This window comes from Nerophis ophidion, linkage group LG29, assembly GCF_033978795.1.
Source record: "Nerophis ophidion isolate RoL-2023_Sa linkage group LG29, RoL_Noph_v1.0, whole genome shotgun sequence".
Taxonomy (NCBI): domain Eukaryota; kingdom Metazoa; phylum Chordata; class Actinopteri; order Syngnathiformes; family Syngnathidae; genus Nerophis; species Nerophis ophidion.
The window spans coordinates 30,825,266-30,845,995 of NC_084639.1; the positions used below are offsets into that span (position 1 = coordinate 30,825,266).

Consider the following 20,730-nt stretch of genomic DNA (forward strand, 5'->3'; position numbering starts at 1 on the left):
AAGGCGATTGCATTGGGACGGATTCTGGTGTTTTTAGACACATTTATCAGGATAAACCTGGGAAATCCCTTATCTTTCTATTGTGTTGCTAGTGTTTTAGTGAGTTTAATATTACCTGATAGTCAGAGGGGTGTGTCCACGGGTGTCTTGAGGCCAGTATTTGAAGGGAGTCGACGGCAGCTGTATGGTTGGCACAAGCTCAACTGATCTCCGGTAAGTGGCGACTTTTTACCACAATTTTCTCACCCAAAACTGCTGGTTGACGTGTGGTCAGGATCCATGTTCGCTGTGATCCATGGGAAAGCTTCACCTCCGGGAATTTCAAACAAGGAATCACCGTGTGTTTGTGTGGCTAAAGGCTAAAGCTTCCCACCGCCATCTTTCTACTGTGACTTCTCCAATATTAATTGAACAAATTGCAAAAGATTCAGCAACACAGATGTCCAGAATACTGTGTAATTATGCCGTTAAAGCAAATGACTTTTAGCTGTGTGTGTGTGCAGCGCTAATATTTCCTAACAGTGCGTGACGTCACGCGTACACGTCATCATTCTGTGACATTTTCAAGAAGAAACTCCCGGGAAATTTAAAAATGCAATTTAGTAAACTAAAAAGGCCGTATTGGCATGTGTTGCAATGTTAATATTTCATCATTAATATATAAACTATCAGACTGCGTGGTGGCTAGTAGTGGCTTTCAGTAGGTCTTTAAAATACAGATTTCAGCACTGTATTGCTGTGTTGGATCCGCTTTGGACTGGACTCTCGCGACTGTGTTGGATCCATTGTGGATTGAACTTTCACAGTATTATGTTAGACCCGCTCGACATCCATTGCTTTCCTCCTCTCCAAGGTTCTCATAGTCATCATTGTCACCGACGTCCCACTGGGTGTGAGTTTTCCTTGCCCTTATGTGGGCCTACCGAGGATGTGGTAGTGGTTTGTGCAGCCCTTTGAGACACTAGTGATTTAGGGCTATATAAGTAAACATTGATTGATTGATTGATACTCCAACTCACCACACTGAGAAGTGGGGGCGATCCTGAGCTAGCAGATGCATGTTGCTATCATGTTTTATCAGCGAGGAAGACAGCAATTGTGTATACTTTTTTGTCGGAAGCAAGTTGTATTTGTGGTATACTGAAGTTTCATGATGTTGTTTGCACATCAGACTGACTCTCTCTCTCATCCACAGTCTGGAGTGCAGCTGACGCTGGTCAATCCAACACACCTGAGGTTGATTAGCGTGCCTTTATTAACTGGCTGCTTAGCGCCGGTACTTTGTGGTTACTGCTGTTCCTCACGCATGACTGTCCTTCTCGTCTCACTTGCTAAACCCTCCTGTTTTTGCTCGTGCATCTTGCAGGTTTGCCTGTTTATCCAGCTCCGACTAACGCTTGCAGTTTATCATTTTGTGTTTCTGTTTTACTTCATTCTTGAAGTATGTTTCCTAGCTTCGTCTAGAGATTTATTTTTGTACTTTGCTCTTTTATTTTTTATCTTATCTGTCAGTATTATTCCCAGTCTTTACTAGCGCTTTTGGTTTAGTTTTGGTATTTATCTTAGTAGTTTTTATGGTGTGTTTTTGTGCTCCACCATCGCTTTATGTTTTTGTGGCTACATCCTCCTTGCGCCCAGAATAAAAGAATACATTTTGTCTACAAACAATATGTCTCTGCATCCTTGGGTTCCATCTAATTCAGCTCCTAACAGTATTGCTCTGCTGAATAAATGAATCACTATAGCTGCCAATATGGAAGATTATTTATATATTTAAGAACATATAATTTCCTAAACAGGTAGCAAAATGACACCACAAAAAGTGAACTAGCAGCAGGACTCAGTTAGTATTTTATTAATTTAAAAATGAATTAACTATGAAGAGTAACATGAGAGTGGATTTTTCACAAGAGTTCACCAAAAACTAGAAATTGGGAATGCTAGTTACAATCATTTCGTTATTTTTAAGATGCAGAAGAACGAGGTGTCACCGTGCAGTGAAAAAAGGGATATTTATTGATAAAAGAACAAAAACCCAGAGCAACTTTTCTATGAAGAAAACAAAACAAACTGCTGAAATCCAGCAAAACACTCACAGAAAATCAGCAAAAAAAGAAAAAAAAACTAACCAAAGTAATATTAACAATAATAACGATAATAATAAAAAAAATGAAAGAATATGAACAGTTAGTAAATAAATAAATAGAAAAAACTATGTACATATAGGGAGTCATCTTTAAAAAAAAAATAACAGTTTAATCACGAATTGGAAAAAATAAAATCAGGCTTATGTGGCGTGACATAATGGAGCCAGTATTTCCAGTATGAAGTACATTTCTCTAGTTTATCATTTTGATAAAGCTGTTATCTCCTGTGTTTTATAAATGTCCTTTGTGATTTCCATCCATTTCTTCAAAGTTGGGCTCTCCTGTAATATCCATTTCCTGGTAATGCTCTTTTTACAAACCACTAGTAGGATATTCATGAAGTATTTCTCTTTTTTCAGCCAATCCTGAGGTGCGATGTGTGAAAAACAGAATGTTACTTTCAAGGGGTGATTTGAAAATATCCTGTAGAGCTTGGTGTATCTCTTTCCAATAGTCCTTTATGGCAGAGCAGTCCCAGAAAACATGCTAGTGGTTTGCCTTTAGATTCCCACAATTTGTCCAACAGGCAGGGGAGTTGTTATCATACTGAGACTTCTGAGAAGGTGGAATAAAACTTTCCCAGCCAAACTCTCCACTTGGGTGAGCTGCTACAAGTCCATTGATATCTCCATTTTATTGTCCATTCTTCCTCAGATGTAGTTATCCCTCCTTCCTTCTCCCATTTTGTTTTAATATATAAAGTTAAATATGATTTCTTATACAAACATGAAACACTTCTATCAATAATTTCTGCATTGTAAACTTTTGTAAACAGTTCAATTAAACATATGCTGGTCTTTGTTACATTTTTCACCTTCATATTAACAAAATGATGCAACTGCAGATATCGATAGAAGTTTTGTTTTTTTAATAAATGTGTCAAATTTGTCACTGACAGTTTAGTTAGGTTTTTTCCTCTGTGTTTGTTTTTATTTCCTGTAAGCGCTCTTATTTTGGTTCAGTTTCCTGCTTGTCTCTCTGAGAGCTGTTTCCCCTCAGATGCGGCTGATTGGCACCTGGCCACACCTGGACTGTCAATAGGCCGGTTGCTATTTAGACCTGCTTTGCCCTCCAGTCAAGGCTAGAGTAGTGTTGTTGTACTGGAAACTAATTTACAAACACAACTTCATCACACACAATACTCCACTATGGAATTGTTCTTATATTAAAATGAGAAACAAATCCATCTTTGTACAGCAATGGTTTGAAAAAGGCATTTGGTCGCTTATGCACTTATTGAGTGAGAAAAGTATTTTATGAATTGAAGATTTCATTAACTACATCCTGCAAATAAAAATAATTACTAAAAATAAAAGGCTTTTGTAAAAAACATTCTAAATACAGCATACCATCTTTTGTAATTATTTACTATTTCTTCAATAGTATATTAAAAAAAAATAGAACTTGAAAGTTTCCAATCTTCCAAAGGCAAAGGGGTTCATTTTGGAAAAAAAACAACCCCGGAATTGACCACTTAAAATCATTTTTAGGATATTGAATTGCAATTGAAGACAACACTTGTTCGTTCTGTGATAGGGAATGTATGCAAAGTAAATCTATGTATAATATTGGCTTTTGCCAAAACGACAAACTTTGATTGATATTGATATTGTTTTGGGGATGTTAAAAAGAAAAACAACCATAAAAATGTTTCAAACACAATACTGGATTTATTTGATATTTCCACAAATGTAAGTTTGTAAAAAAAAAAAATCCCTTCACAAAAATAATCTGCCATTTTCTCTCACGTTTATATTACATAAAGGTCTGGGGACATACATATAAAACAATCACAACACAATCATCATATTACAAAAGAGAGTAAAAAAGATAATTAATAAAATGGATTATAGAGACCCAACAAATGATTCATAAAGTCACACATTTTAAAATTGTATAAAAGACAACTGTTCAAATGATGTATAAAGTAAATAATAATATGCTTCCTGAAGTGGTCCAGAAGATGTTTCAGATGTGAACCAGTACATATGTATATCATATAAAGGTGATAATCTATGGGGTTATCAACAATTACAAATACAAATATGTAATTCTTCAATATTTCAAACGCCTATAAAAAACTATTATGAATAAGTCTAAAATTGTATTATGCATATATATACAAATAAAATGTTTTTTGTATGTAAAATATGTCTTGTACTGTTTACACTCACATTTTCGGTCAAATTATTTTGTTCAATATTTAATAAAAGTACATTAATGCATGTACTTGATTGATGTGCTGATGTTGTTAGAAAGTCAAAATAAAAGTCTGGACAGTTTATTTCAAATCCTGCAGTTTCATTTGCTGCTGCTGTTCTCACCAGCACACTTGTGTTTCTTACACTGGTACTTAGAAGACAATCTTTCACCACACACACTGCAACTCAACACTTTCTCTCCTGGGTGTCTTCTCATGTGTGCTACAAGCTTTGATCGTCAACAAAAGCTTCTGTTGCAGATTGAACAGGAATGTGATTTTTCGCCAGTGTGTGTTCTCTTGTTTTTTTCACATCCTGACTTTGTGTGAAACCTTTACCACAGGTTGAACAGGAAAAGGCTTTTCACCAGTGTGTGTTCTCTTGTGTACTTTTACAGACTGTCGATTTAAAAAATCTTTACAACAAATTGAACAAGAAAAAGGTTTTTCTACACTGTGTATTTTCATGTGTTCTTTCAAACTCTGACTTTGTGTAAAACCTTTACCGCAGATTGAACAAGAAAAAGGTTTTTCTCCAATGTGTGTTCTCTTGTGTATTTTAAAATTCGGACTTTGTGTAAAACCTTTACCACAAGTTGAACAGGAAAAAGGTTTTTTGCCAGTGTGTGTTCTCTTGTGTACTTTTACAGACTGTCGATTTAAAAAATCTTTACAACAAATTGAACAAGAAAAAGGTTTTTCTACACTGTGTATTTTCATGTGTTCTTTCAAACTCTGACTTTGTGTAAAACCTTTACCGCAGATTGAACAAGAAAAAGGTTTTTCTCCAATGTGTGTTCTCTTGTGTATTTTAAAATTCTGACTTTGTGTAAAACCTTTACCACAAGTTGAACAGGAAAAAGGTTTTTTGCCAGTGTGTGTTCTCATGTGTACTTTCAAATGTTCCTTCCTTGAAAAAGATAAGCTACAGATTGAACAAGAAAAAGGTTTTTCTCCACTGTGCATTCTCATGTGTACTTTCAAATACTTACTTAGAACAAAACCTCTACTACAGATTGAACAGATAAAAGATTTTTCTCCAGTGTGCGTTGTCATGTGTACTTTCAAATTGTGACCATTTGTAAAACCCTTACCACAGACTGAACAGGAAAAATGTTTTTTGCCAGTGTGCGTTCTCATGTGTACTTTCAAATGTTGCTTCCTTGAAAAAGATAAGCCACAGATTGAACAAGAAAAAGGTTTTTCACCGGTGTGTGTTCTCATGTGTTCTTTCAATTTGTGAGTTTCGACAAAACCTTTACCACAGATTGAACAGGAAAAAGGGTTTTCACCAGTGTGTAATATTGTGTGTTTTCAAACTCTGCTTTTCAACAAAACCTTTACCACAGATTGAACAGACATAAGGTTTTTCTCCAGTGTGTATTCTCATGTGTCTTTTCAGATTACGACGGTATTTAAAGGTTTTGTGACAGGTAGAACATGTGAAGTGAGTGTTGTCAGTGTGACATGTCTTATCATCTTTAGAGTCTTCATCATCAGTGTCAGGAGAGTGTGACGTTGTGTCCTCACTATCTGATAGTGGAGCTAAGAGCTTGTCTGCTTGTGATCCTCCACAGTGGTCTCCATCAGCTTCTGTTGTCATGTGTTGTGTTGAGCTGCTGCTTGGAGGCTCCCCCCCTCCCCTCTCCTCACTTTCACCTTTCACCTCATCATCTTCACTCTTCACAGGGACACCAGTCACTGGGAACTCCTCCAGTCCTTCAAGATGATCTCCCTCTGGACTGATGTTGTGTTCCTCCTCTTCCTCTTTAATGTGGGGCGTCAGTGAGTCTTCCTCTTCCTTTTTACAGGGAGGTGTCTGTGTCAAAGAGGAAAAGGAGACGCCAGAGGGTCCGTGGTGCCTGGTCTTCCTCTTCGATGGATCCTCCTTCACCATCCTGAAGCTACACTCCTGTTTTTCAGGCAGAACTTGTTCTTCACAGACATCTGCAGGACACAAAATGACAAACATGCTTGCGAAATGTCCAGATTCAGACAGTAAGTTCACATGAACTTAAAAAAAACAAGTTATTATATGAATTGGCCTGAAAACCAGCACACTGCTCTTCACAACATTATTAAGAGGAAAATAAGACCACTTTTTACGAGGGATGGGCAATATGGCCTAAAATCTATATTGCAATAAATTCCCTTTAACCTGAGTGCAGCTGGGATAGGCTCTAGCGCCCTCTGGGATTTTGATGTCAGTTACTGATGTATAAACTTGGAGAAAAGATTAAGTAGTTTACAGTGTAAATCTGTATTCTGTATTGTTGTCGCTGTTATGACGCCATCTTGTGGTCGAGTTTGCTCACTGCGAGTGCTCTGGTTTGAAAGTGTATTTCCTTTTCCTTCGTGCCTTGAACCCGAAGTAAGGTTTCGTCATTGATCTCGCCAAGCAACGTTTGTAAGTGTAACCGGGGATTTCCATTGGATGTGGAACGGTAGCGCCACGGCAACAGACTCGATCCGTTTTTTGTTTCAGAGTCAATGTGTCAGTTTCCACCGCCTGGCTTCTATAAAAGGTGAAAAAAGAACAATCCAAACACAAGCACAGACGAAGCAGAAACAGACTGCTTTTTTATACTGTTAATCCTGCTAAAGTGATTTGGGATCCTGCAATGAAACCCAAAGGTATTTTGGGAGGTCACTTAAACATACGAAGCCTAGTTCGCAGGTGTGATGAAATCAGATTATTACTGTCCGAGTCTAATCTTGATTTTCTATGCATAAGTGAAACGTGGCTGCATGATAACATTTTAACCAGCTTAATCAGTGTTCCGGGATATAAATGTTTTAGAAGGGACCGAACTGTAGGAAGGGGAGGGGGGGGGGGGGTACTGATATATGTCAAAGACTCACTTAATGCAAGGGAAATTCCCCTGACTGCTGATATATCTACTGAATGTTTATGTATCAATGTCACACTATCACAAAACATGCAATTCAATGTATTGGTGGTATACAGCCCTCCATCTGCGTGCGCTGCAATGCTATGCGAAGACTTAGATGTACTGTTTAAGAATTTTAAGAATAACAGTGAAGTACCTGTCTTCGGAGACTTCAACTTAAACTGGCTAGACAAACACTACAGAAAAAAAATAAAAGAACTCACATGGGGCGGCATAGCTCGGTTGGTAGAGTGGCCGGGCCAGCAACTTGAGGGTTGCAGGTTCGATTCCCGCTTGTGCCATCCTAGTTACTGCCGTTGTGTCCTTGGGCAAGACACTTTACCCATCTGCTCCCAGTGCCACCCACACTGGTTTAAATGTAACTTAGATATTGGGTTCCACTATGTAAAAAGCGCTTTGAGTCACTAGAGAAAAGCGCTATATAAATATAATTCACTTCACTTCACATCCAAACATGACTTTAGTCAGAAGATAGAAACCCCACATGTATCACTAAAAACACTCAGACACTAATTGAGTTAATCTTCACAAACAAGCCTGACAGAATCATAAAATCTAGTTACCAGCTTGTTAGATGATAATCTGACATTAGCTGCAAGAAAACCCACAAAGAAACGTCTGACGAGGTTTAAAAGTCAAGATCAGAAAACTTTTAAACTTGAGATCCCTCACCAATCAACAACTGCATTTGAAAACGAATTAAAGGGTCTTACTTGAGACGAGCTCCAACAACATGACCAAGTACACGCCTGTTGTAATCAGCTAATGTCTGCTATCGGACGCATTATTGATCAATATATTAGAAAGCGAAAAAATTATGATATCCGGAAATTAATGAAAATAAGAGATTATGCCTCAAAAACTTTTATCAAAACTCGTAGTGACACAGATTCGAAAATATTTAAAGACTTACGTAATCAAGTAGTTAAACAGCTCGGAATGTCCCAATCAAACTATTACATCCACATGCTTTTAGAGGCCAAAGGAAATGGTAAAATGATCTGGAAACTACTACACAACCTATTAAACCCAGAGGGTAACACCACCCAAACCATATACATACTAAAGTAGGAGACAAAATCATTACTGATTGTACTCAAGTCTCAAATGAGTTCAAAGAATTCTTTATAGAATCTGTCAAAAACCTTTCCTCGGGTTTTTCCTGTCTGACTAATGATGATCAAACAACAGACATACCTGATAAACAAGACAGCTCATTTCAGCTCAAGGAGGTTAGTCAGACAACTGTCTTAAATGCCATACATGACCTAAACACCCCATACTCAAAGGATATTTATAACCTAGACACAGCTTTTATTTTTTTAAATAGTGGCATCCTTATACAGCCTCTTACCCGTCTTATTAATATTTCCATTAAAACTGGGCAATTCCCAGATGGATGGAAAACTGCACAGGTAATACCACTTTTAAAATCTGGTGATGCTGGATTGACATCTAACTATAGACCCATCAGCCTTCTTCCAGTTTCATCTAAAGTCCTGGAGAAGATTGTTTCGGAACAACTGATGCACCACCTTGAGACAAATCACTATTTGAATCCCTTTTCAGACGTAACCATTCTACAGAATCTGCCACTTGTTTTTTAACTGAAAAGATCAAACATTCCCTTGACAAAGGACAGGTAGTCGGTGCAGAATTTTCAGACTTAAAAAAAGCATTTGATACAGTCAATCATAACATTTTAATTTCAAAACTAACTACTGTAAATTCAACTTATTCAAACAGTCATTGTCCTGTCTTGAGTCACATCTAAAGGGCCGTGAACAATGTGTCACCATTAATAATGTGAGATCTTCCTTCCGCAAAATTGAAGCAGGGATACCTCAGGGTAGTGTCTTGGGACCGATACTATTTAGTCTATACATCAATGACCTACCAGATGTATGCACAGATATAGATTTACAGATGTATGCGGATGACACAGTCATATATACATCTGGTAAGACCTGTACTCTAGTTGCTGAAAAGCTAAAAGCTAAATTAGACAAAATAGCATCTTGGCTGGTATCATCCTGTTTAACCCTGAACACTAAAAAGACTAACTGTCTGCTTCTCCATAAAAAAGCAACCTCAAACAAACCTGAATATAAAAATTAATGATGAGGTCATTGAACAAGTACCTGAAGTCAAATATTTGGGCATAATCATAGACTATCAGCTGAATTTTAAAAGTCACATTAAGAAAATGTGTAAAACTCTGAAGGCCAACCTAGGCTGTTTTAAGATTATAAGAAACTGCTTAACTCTCAGCTGTGCTTTTACTTTTATGAATTCAATGATTCTTTCACACATATCTTATAGCTTAACTACATGGTCCCAGTCAGCAGTCAAGACCATTGAGTGTCTTTATTACCGTGCCTTGAAAGTCCTAGACAAGAGAATACGATATCATCATTGCCAAATTTTAACCACATTTTAATATTTCCATTAAAACTGGGCAATTCCCAGATGGATGAAAACCTTGCCAAATTTTAACCAAATACAATATTTTAAGTTTTACCAATTTTATTTTGTTACATACAGTCAAACTGTTTTTTACATGTTTGGATAACTCTGCTCCCCAATTGCTCTGCAAGGCCATTACAAGACTGCAAAGTGGTACCAGATCTACCACCAGAGCAATGTCAAAAGGCAACTGTTGTGTTCCATTCCGTAGAACATCTTTTGCCCAGACTGCCTTTTCAATAAAAAGACCACAACTATGGAACTCTTTACCTGACACTTTGAAAAGTATAACTGCACTTGTCACTTTCAAAAAACAAACAAAATTATGGCTAGTTGAGCAGCAATCGTGTTCCCATGTTTAGTTTTTTCTAATTTTTACCTTTTGGTTTTTATCTAGCCTGCACTTTGTGTTGTTATTATTATTATTGGCTTTTATCTAGTTTGCACTTTGTATTATTTCTATTATCATTATTATCGACTCATTTTTGTCTTATTTTCATTTTCTTGTTTTAATGATGTTGGATCTGTGTTGTTGTTGTTGTTGTTGGGGACAAGTGTTGTAAATTAGCTTTGGCTACAAACACTGTGATGCATACATTGGATAACTGTTTCAGATGTCTAGGTTTTTTGGATCTGTCCCTATTTCAAATAAACCTTAATATATAATATATATGAGTGGAATGTGTTGATGTTGGAATGGTTTGTTGCAAAAAAGCTAAGTATCGTTCTATCTGTGTGATTTTAACTGTTTTGCAGCTTTATTTACAACTTATCGAACATATTTAATAGTTCAATTTAACTTGCAAATCACCCGATCTCTGTCTCACCACTTCGCCCTCAGCTAGCTAGCTGCTAAGCTAACGAGGCTAGCGGAGAAAGGCAGCGCCGGTCTGAAGGAAGCTTCTCCCCCGCCACCGTGACCACCACTTCCCGAAGACAGCTGGCACTCCACTCGGCGACGGAAAGTTTCTGTGAGTATGGCTTCCTGCGCTTCGTGCACTTTACTCATGGATAGGTTGGCTTTGCTAGAGAGCCGTGTCCGCCAGTTAGAGCAGTGTAATTACGTAACTTTAGATGTTGCGGACACATCTGCTAGCGTTAGCTGTAGCGAGCTAACTAGCCCAGCTTGTAGCAGCCCTAAGCGGCCTACAAGCTACGGTGTACCGGTTGAGACGCATAATAGATTTAGCCCTTTAGCTAGTCCTACACCCCAGTCTACCGGGCACCACACTTTAGTCATAGGGGACTCCATCACCCGAAACATAAAGCTTAGCAAACCAGCCACAATTAAGTGTATTCCCGGGGGCAGAGCACCTGACATTGAAGCTAATCTTAGGGAGCTAACTCGCAACAGGTCTAGTAAACACGTACGGCAGGCTAACCGCACCACTAGTTATGCGAATATAGTAATACACGTTGGCTCCAATGACGTTAGGATGAGACAATCAGAGATTACAAAGAGAAACATAGCCAGGGCTTGTAATCTCGCCAGAAAGATGTCCAGGCATCGAGTAATTGTCTCTGGCCCCCTGCCTGGGAGAGGCAATGATGAGAGATATAGCAGATTAGTCTCTCTTAACAGGTGGCTGGATAGCTTCTGCAGACAACAGGGATTTACGTTTATTGATAATTGGCCCTCTTTCTGGGGCAAACCTGGCTTGCTGAGGAGAGACGGCCTTCACCCTAACCAGGAAGGCGCTATCCTCTTGTCTCGGAACATAGACTTCGCATTGAGCCACATTTGACTAACTGCACTAGAGCAAGCCCGGTCACAGGCAATTACAGAGCCTGCTAGCCTGGGTATGGAGTCAGTTAAGTTAGAACTAGCCAGCGCCAGGCTGGATGATCCCTGTACACATAGCAATTTTCGTAGAATAATACACAACTCACAAAATGTTTTTTCTACTGTGTCTATGACTACGTCAGAGTTAGACATGCGTTCTACTGAGGTGGCAAATTATGATGCGTTCAGTTTATCGCAGCGCCAAGTAGACAATCTGAAAATTCCCGTCATATCAATTCCTAGATATGGTCGTAATTATTTTAAGTACACTGCGCATAATAAACGCAACATTATTAATATTGCTACTACGGATAATTTTATCAACAACTCCTTAAAACAGCCCACTACCTATAATATGGGCTTTCTAAACATCAGATCTTTGTCTCCCAAAACGTTATTAGTCAATGAGGTCATTAGAGACAACAACCTTAACGTCATCGGTCTTAGCGAAACCTGGCTTAAACCAGACGACTTTTTTGCGATAAATGAGGCATCCCCTCCTAACTATACGAATGTGCATATTGCCCGTCACCTCAAAAGGGGAGGGGGTGTCGCACTAATATACAACGAAAACTTTAACTTTAGTCCTAACTTAAATAATAAATATAAATCGTTTGAGGTGCTTTCTATGAAGTCTGCCACACCTCTGCCTCTGTGCCTGGCCGTTATCTACCGCCCCCCAGGGCCCTATTCGGACTTTATTAGTGAATTCTCAGAGTTTGTTGCTGATCTAGTGACGCACGCCGATAATATAATTATAATGGGGGATTTTAATATCCATATGAATACCCCATTGGACCCACCGTGCGTGGCGCTCCAGACTATAATTGATAGCTGTGGTCTTACACAAATAATAAATGAACCGACGCATCGCAGCGGTAATACGATAGACCTAGTGCTTGTCAGAGGTATCACCGTCTCCAAAGTTATGATACTCCCGTATACTAAAGTAATGTCCGATCATTACCTTATAAAATTCGAAGTTCAGACTCATGTTCGGCAAGCTAATAATAATAATAACTGCTATAGCAGCCGCAACATTAATGCTGCCACAACGACGACTCTTGCGGACCTACTGCCCTCGGTAATGGCACCGTTCCCAAAGTATGTGGGCTCTATTGATAACCTCACTAACAACTTTAACAACGCCCTGCGCGAAACCATTGATAGTATAGCACCGCTGAAGTTAAAAAAGGCTCCAAAAAGGCGTACGCCATGGTTTACTGAAGAAACTAGAGCTCAGAAATTATTATGTAGAAAGCTGGAACGCAAATGGCGCACGACTAAACTTGAGGTGCACCATCAAGCATGGAGTGATAGTTTAATAACTTATAAACGCATGCTTACCTTAGCTAAAACTAATTATTACTCAAATCTCATCCGCATTAATAAAAACGATCCAAAATTTTTGTTTAGTACAGTAGCATCGCTAACCCAACAAGGGACTCCTTCCAGTAGCTCCACCCATTCGGCAGATGACTTTATGAAGTTCTTTAATAAGAAAATTGAACTTATTAGAAAGGAGATTAAAGACAATGCGTCCCAGCTAAAACGGGGTTATAGTAACACAGATACGATTGTATATACGGCGGATACTGCAAATATCCAAAATAGTTTCTCTCGTTTTGATGAAATAACATTAGAAGGATTGTTACAACGTGTAAATGGAATAAAACAAACAACATGTTTACTTGACCCACTTCCTGGGAAACTTATCAAGGAGCTTTTTGTATTATTAGGTCCATCAGTGCTAAATATTATAAACTTATCACTTTCCTCGGGCACTGTTCCCGTTGCATTCAAAAAAGCGGTTATTCATCCTCTCCTTAAAAGACCTAACCTCGATCCTGACCTCATGGTAAACGACCGACCGGTGTCTCAACTTCCCTTTATTTCGAAAATCCTCGAAAAAATTGTTGCAGAGCAGCTAAATGAGCACTTAGCGTTTAACAATCTATGTGAAACCTTTCAATCCGGTTTCAGGGCAAATCACTCGACTGAGACAGCCCTCGCAAAACTGACTAATGATCTATTGCTAACGATGGATTCTGATGCCTCATCTATGTTGCTGCTCCTCGATCTTAGCGCTGCTTTCGATACCGTCGATCATAATATTTTATTAGAGCGTATCAAAATACGAATTGGTATGTCAAACTCAGCCCTGTCATGGTTTAACTCTTATCTTACTGATAGGATGCAGTGCGTCTCCTATAACAATGTGACGTCGGACTATGTTAAGGTAACGTGTGGAGTTCCCCAGGGTTCGGTCCTTGGCCCTGTACTCTTCAGCATCTACATGCTGCCGCTAGGTGACGTCATACGCAAATACGGTATTAGCTTTCACTGTTATGCTGATGACACCCAACTCTACATGCCCCTAAAGCTGACCAACACGCCGGACTGTAGTCAGTTGGAAGCGTGTCTTAATGAAATTAAACAATGGATGTCCGCTAACTTTTTGCAACTTAATGCCAAAAAAACGGAAATGCTGATTATCGGTCCTGCTAGACACCGACCTCTATTTAATAATACAACTTTAACATTTGACAACCAAATAATAAAACAAGGTGACTCTGTAAAAAATCTGGGTATTATCTTCGACCCAACTCTCTCCTTTGAGTCACACATTAAAAGCGCTACTAAAACGGCCTTCTTTCATCTCCGTAATATCGCTAAAATTCGCTCCATTTTGTCCACTAAAGACGCCGAGATCATTATCCATGCGTTTGTTACGTCTCGTCTCGATTACTGTAACGTATTATTTTCGGGTCTCCCATGTCTAGCATTAAAAGATTACAGTTGGTACAAAATGCGGCTGCTAGACTTTTGACAAGAACAATAAAGTTTGATCATATTACGCCTGTACTGGCTCACCTGCACTGGCTTCCTGTGCACTTAAGATGTGACTTTAAGGTTTTACTACTTACGTATAAAATACTACACGGTCTAGCTCCAGCCTATCTTGCCGATTGTATTGTACCGTATGTCCCGGCAAGAAATCTGCGTTCAAAAGACTCCGGCTTATTAGTGATTCCTAAAGCTCAAAAAAAAGTCTGCGGGCTATAGAGCGTTTTCCGTTCGGGCTCCAGTACTCTGGAATGCCCTCCCGGTAACAGTTCGAGATGCTACGTCAGTAGAAGCATTTAATAAGTCTCATCTTAAAACTCATCTGTATACTCTAGCCTTTAAATAGACCTCCTTTTTAGACCAGTTGATCTGCCGCTTCTTTTCTTTCTCCTATGTCCCCCCCCTCCCTTGTGGAGGGGGTCCGGTCCGATGACCATGGATGAAGTACTGACTGTCCAGAGTCGAGACCCAGGATGGACCGCTCGTCGGGACGCAGGATGGACCGCTCGCCTGTATCGGTTGGGGACATCTCTACGCTGCTGATCCGCTTGAGATGGTTTCCTGTGGACGGGACTCTCACTGCTGTCTTGGAGCCACTATGGATTGAACTTTCACAGTATCATGTTAGACCCGCTCGACATCCATTGCTTTCGGTCCCCTAGAGGGGGGGGGGGGGTTGCCCACATCTGAGGTCCTCTCCAAGGTTTCTCATAGTCAGCATTGTCACTGGCGTCCCACTGAATGTGAATTCTCCCTGCCCCCTGGGTGTGAGTTTTCCTTGCCCTTTTGTGGGTTCTTCCGAGGATGTTGTAGTCGTAATGATTTGTGCAGTCCTTTGAGACATTTGTGATTTGGGGCTATATAAATAAACATTGATTGATTGATTGAATGGGTTAAAAAATGTGGGGATGGTGCAACTTGGACAAATGTTACTCCGGTGGGTGTACGCATGTGTGGAAGGTACGTAGACACAGAAAACTCCCCCACAAGCATGTTTGTGTGAGAGGTAATAAAACGGAGGTATTAAAACATTAGTCAGTCAATCAAACAAACGGTCAATGAACTTTGCAGTCATGGATACACTGTGTGTTTATTTTCTCCGGTTGCGGCTCTCAAACTGCATACAAAAGGCCTTCTTTTGTTCGTTTGGTCCGAAAGTGTAAAAAAGCGCTGCCTCAATACGGCAAAAATAAAGCGGGTCTGGGGGCCCAAACGTTGCCATTCTTTTGTGAGTGTAGGTGTGTAGTCCTTATGTGACATCATCACGTCACCTTCATGAGGAAGCTGAGCTTGTTTCATACACGACTCCCCTCAGCCGTCTCCACTCCAACACACATGAGCAGAAACTTAGCTAACATTAGCAGGTGACCTACGAGAAAATTCTCACAAGACCACAACTCTTCTTCTCTGACCTTCCCAAAGTAATAATCCAGTCAATAATCACTGAACTCAACAAAAAAATAAGGCATATTATTTCAACAATGACTTCCGGTGTCACAGAACTGGCTAATATAACAAAATCTGCTTTTCATTGCACAATATCAGAGTAATTGACATCAATGTAAGAGCAATGTTGTCATTCTAAGGAGAAGCAACATTTGTCAGGGAAAATAATGCCTTGCCGGTAAGGTCTATTCAGGTGTACTGGAGAGGACCCTAGGCCAGATAGTCGGACCTCGGATTCAGGAGGAACAGTGTGGTTTTCGTCCTGGTCGTGGAACTGTGGACCAGCTTTATACTCTGGGCAGGGTCCTTGAGGGTGCATGGGAGTTTGCCCAACCAGTCTACATGTGCTTTGTGGACTTGGAGAGGGCATTGGACCGTGTCCCTCGGGAAGTCCTGTGGGGAGTGCTCAGAGAGTCTGATTGTGGCGGTCCGCTACCACTACGATCAGTGTCAGAGCTTGGTCCGCATTGCCGGCAGTAAGTCGGACCCATTTCCAGTGAAGGTTGGACTCCGCCAAGGCTGCCCTTTGTTACCGATTCTGTTCGTAACTTTTATGGATATAATTTGTAGGCGCAGTCAGGGCGTTGAGGGGATCTGGTTTGGCAGCTGCAAGATTAGGTCTCTGCTTTTTGCAGATGATGTGGTCCTGATGGCTTCATCTGGCCGAGATCTTCAGCTCTCACTGGATCGGTTTGCAGCAGAGTGTGAAGCGACTGGGATGGGAATCAGCACCTCTAAGTCCAAGTCCATGGTTCTCGCCCGGAAAAGGGTGGAGTGCCATCTCCGGGTTGGGGAGGAGATCTTCCCCCAAGTGGAGGAGTTCAAGTACCTAGGAGTCTTGTTCACGAGTGAGGGAAGAGTGCATCGTGAGATCGACAGGCGGATCGGTGCGGCGTTTTCAGTAATGCGGACGCTGTATCGATCCGTTGTGATGAAGAAGGAGCTGAGCCGGAGGGCAAAACTCTCTTTATCGGTCACTCTACGGTCCATCCTCACTTATGGTCATGAGCTTTGGGTTATGAGCGAAAAGACAAGATCACGGGTACAAGCGGCCGAAATTAGCTTCTTTCGCCGGGTGCCGGGGCTCTCCCTTAGAGATAGGGCGAGAAGCTCTGTCACCTAGGAGGGACGGGGTGGCGCAGTGGGGAGAGTGGCCGTGCGCAACCCAAGGTCCCTGGTTCAATCCCCACATAGTACCAACCTCGTCACGTCCGTTGTGTCCCGAGCAAGACACTTCACCCTTGCTCCTGATGGGTGCTGGTTATCGTCTTGCATGGCAGCTCCCTCCATCAGTGTGTGAATGTGTGTGTGAATGGGTAAATGTGGAAGTAGTGTCAAAGCGCTTTGAGTACCTTGAAGGTAGAAAAGCGCTATACAAGTACAACCCATTTATCATTTATAACTCAAAGTAAAGCCGCTGCTCCTCCACATGGAGAGGAGCCAGATGAGGTGGTTTGGCCATCTGGTCAGGATGCCACCCAAACGCCTCACTCGGTAGGATGTCACGGGGAAGACCCAGGACACTTTGGAAAGACTATGTCTCCCGGCTGGCCTGAGAATGCCTCCGGATCCCCCGGAAGGAGATGGATGAAGTGGCTAGGAAGAGGGAAGTCTGGGCTTCACTGCTTAGGTTGCTGCCCCCGGAAAATAATGTGTTCTGGACCACTCATTCATCCTTTAAACACGCTGTCATTCAAAATAGCGACTAAACTACGAAGCTAAAGCTAGCAGAGAAAATCCATAAACGCACAACACATCTCGGGGTACACGCTGGAAAATTCCATAAAACCTTTACACTATTTATTTAAAATGTGTCCTAATTAAAATGTATCTTCCAGTTTGTGGCTATTGAAAGACATATTTCAAGAGGATATGCATTTTTAGAGCATGTTCTAAAGAGATAGCATTTAAAAAAATGACTTCTGGCTATATTATATTGATCAACTAATTCTTATTAGTGAGCGGAATAGAGGCGCTCTAATTGACTCCATTGTTAGAATTAGGATGGTCAAGATTGTGCTAATGTTTGTTTAGGACTTAGAATGCATACAAAATAAAAACATGTTATTGTCTTACATATGGATTGTGAATGATAGGAGAAAAAAAAAATCAGATCCCCTTTGATAATTGTTCTACGTCCTGCGAACGGGCTGATGCTGTGGTGAAAGTGAGAAAATAAGTAAATGTCGGGAAAATGCAAACTTCAGCAAAAATGGCTGGCAAACGTTTTAAAACCTGCTTAGAGATTGTTGGTAGAAAACCCAGAGAGGCATGTGTGTGTTGTAAAATGATGTTAGAACCATCTGGGTTTAGGGGCCATGTCATGGAGCTCGTCCACAGCCCAACTCTGACTTGTTCCACCACTGACAGTTTATTGTAGAAATGGACTGGGATGTGTAACTCATCTTTAGTAGTTACATTCCACAGAACACAGACAACCACGTGGTTGCAAGACCACGTTGCAAGTAGCAGACGGAATGCATCATCCTCACAAGACAACACAACTTCTTATACACAATATATTAAGCATAGTGTTATTCATCAAATATAAAGTTAGTAAAGATGTGACAGTAAGAAGTAAACAAACCTGTTCTGTGTAACACAACTTGATGTTTCTTGAAAACAGCGTCCAGTAGTTGATGTTGTCGCTCCTTCTCCTCTTTTTTTGGACAAAGTTCCTCCTCATACTTTGCTATCCTTCTTTCGCACATTTTCACACAATCACAACACTTTACTCTCACATTTGATCTCTACTTAGCGATGTGTTGATAACTTCTGTGTCTTCTGTTAGCAGCTAACAAGCTAAGCTAACTAGCGAGCTAAGCTAACTAACAAGCAAAGATAGCACGAGAAGCGGCACAGTGCTTCTAGCGCATCGAGACCACTTTATCCTTAAATAATGAATCACAGATGTATTTTATGCGCCGTAAATATTATAAACTGGATAACAAATAATAAGACTGACTTATTAGCGTCCTGCTCACTTGGCACACTTGACGTTACAAGGCAGTACTGCTCTCTTCTGCTGCCTTCCGTTTACACCGGAAGCTGGGAATGACGTCACAGCCGAGCGGACGAAGAGGTAGCTCTATATAAGATATTGCCTGCTGTCACTGTTACCATGCTTTTATAACCTGTAATATTTATTTGAATAACAATGTGAAATAAAAGAATGTCTTGTTTTTCAAAAATAAATTCAAAGTATATCAAACAAAGCTTTAATGTTGGGGTTCAGTGGCGCCCCCGTGCGACATTCATTGCAATGACAAGAGTGAAAGTGCTAGAAATTGTAGCGATATTACTGCCTGATTACACATGTTTTTATTGTTGTTCCCTTTTTCTCCTAGATAATCTATTTTCCTACAAAACATTAATAAAACATTCAAATATCACAGAACGTGATTTCGCACGAACTCTGACATAAAACAAATTGTAAATGCAGGAAGTGACGTAATCTTCGAGCATGCGTGGACCGATCGTGTCGTGAATTTATATCAATTTTTAAAAAGTGTGAAATATTTGCTCTCATACACAAAAGTGTCTTTCTTAAAGTGAAATCCAAATTCTATCATTGTGTTAATGATTTGAATTTATTAATCCAATCTTGGAAGATTGTACAAAATAGAAAAAGCCTTTATTATATTTACTGAAATAGTTTAAGTTTATCATTTATTTATATATATTTTATTTTAATCTTATTCGAATGGTCTCTCATATTTACTTTTACTTTCTTTAACGGGTTTTGTTTGTAAGAGGATTGGATTTAATGTGATGGGTTTTTTTTATATTGCTGAGTAAAATATTGAAAAAACATTGACTCATATTGTATTGAAAGAACCTTAATGTGTCTAAACATTGTTTATGTGTGTTTAATTGTTCAATAAGAAAATAAAATAAATACTCAGAAGTAGAACTGGTTAGCAAATAAACTCTTATGTTAACATAAGACATGTTGAATTCATATTACATGACATTATATAAATATGTATATTAAATATAATTTGAATAGTTGGCAAGTAAACAAAATGCATTTGCCATACCTAATTGTATTATATCAATTATAACTCAACCGCACACTTTATAACATGTATTCACACTTTGTTGTGTGAAAATATTTTACACAAACTTACATTCAATTATAGTAATCATTATAATATAATAAGATATATAAAAATGTGTGTTCTGGATCTAAATTAATGCATGGAAAATAAATAGATAAACAATTAATATTTTTTACCTGGAAACTTATCTCTTTAAGTGTGCAAATAAAGTCTTACGTATTACTTGTATTACATTTGAATAGAACCTTATTGAGCATATTAACAAGATTATTTTAGAAAATGTGCTGAGTATGAAAAAAGTCATTTTGAATTTGCGTACAGGATGTAGAATGACGATGATCTCGACCCACTATAAATAAACAAATCAGGAAGATTGGAGCATGTGGAAGGAAGTTATGACTGTTATAATTTTCCACCACAAGGGGGCGATTTAGGTGTCAATATTAATGACTGGACATCAGACCCCGACCTAAAGGCCTACTGAAAGCCACTACTAGCCACCACGCAGTCTGCTAGTTTATATATCAATGATGAAATATTAACATTGCAACACATGCCAATACGGCCGCTTTAGTTTACTAAATTGCAATTTAAAATTTCCCGGGTGTTTTTTCTTGAAAACGCCACGTAATGATGACGTGTATGCTTGACGTCACAGACTGTTAGGAAATATGAGCGCTGCAAACACACACACACACACACACACACACACACACACACACACACACACACACACACACACACACACAGCTAAAAGTCGTCTGCTTTAACGGCATAATTACACAATATTTTGGAGATCTGTGTTGCTGAATCTTTTGCAATTCGTTCAATTAATAATGGAGAAGTCAAAGTAGAAAAATGGAGTTGG

At 39.6% G+C, this 20,730-nt stretch overlaps 1 protein-coding gene and 1 pseudogene across 1 annotated transcript in view; both read right to left on the reverse strand.

Annotated features, from left to right (window-relative positions):
• The window catches only part of LOC133546177 (oocyte zinc finger protein XlCOF22-like), a 55,359-nt gene that overhangs the window by 5,318 nt on the left and 29,311 nt on the right, over positions 1 to 20,730 (reverse strand). The gene's annotated exons all lie outside the window — the stretch shown is intronic.
• LOC133546180 (gastrula zinc finger protein XlCGF57.1-like) lies at positions 3,796 to 18,855 on the reverse strand (annotated as a pseudogene).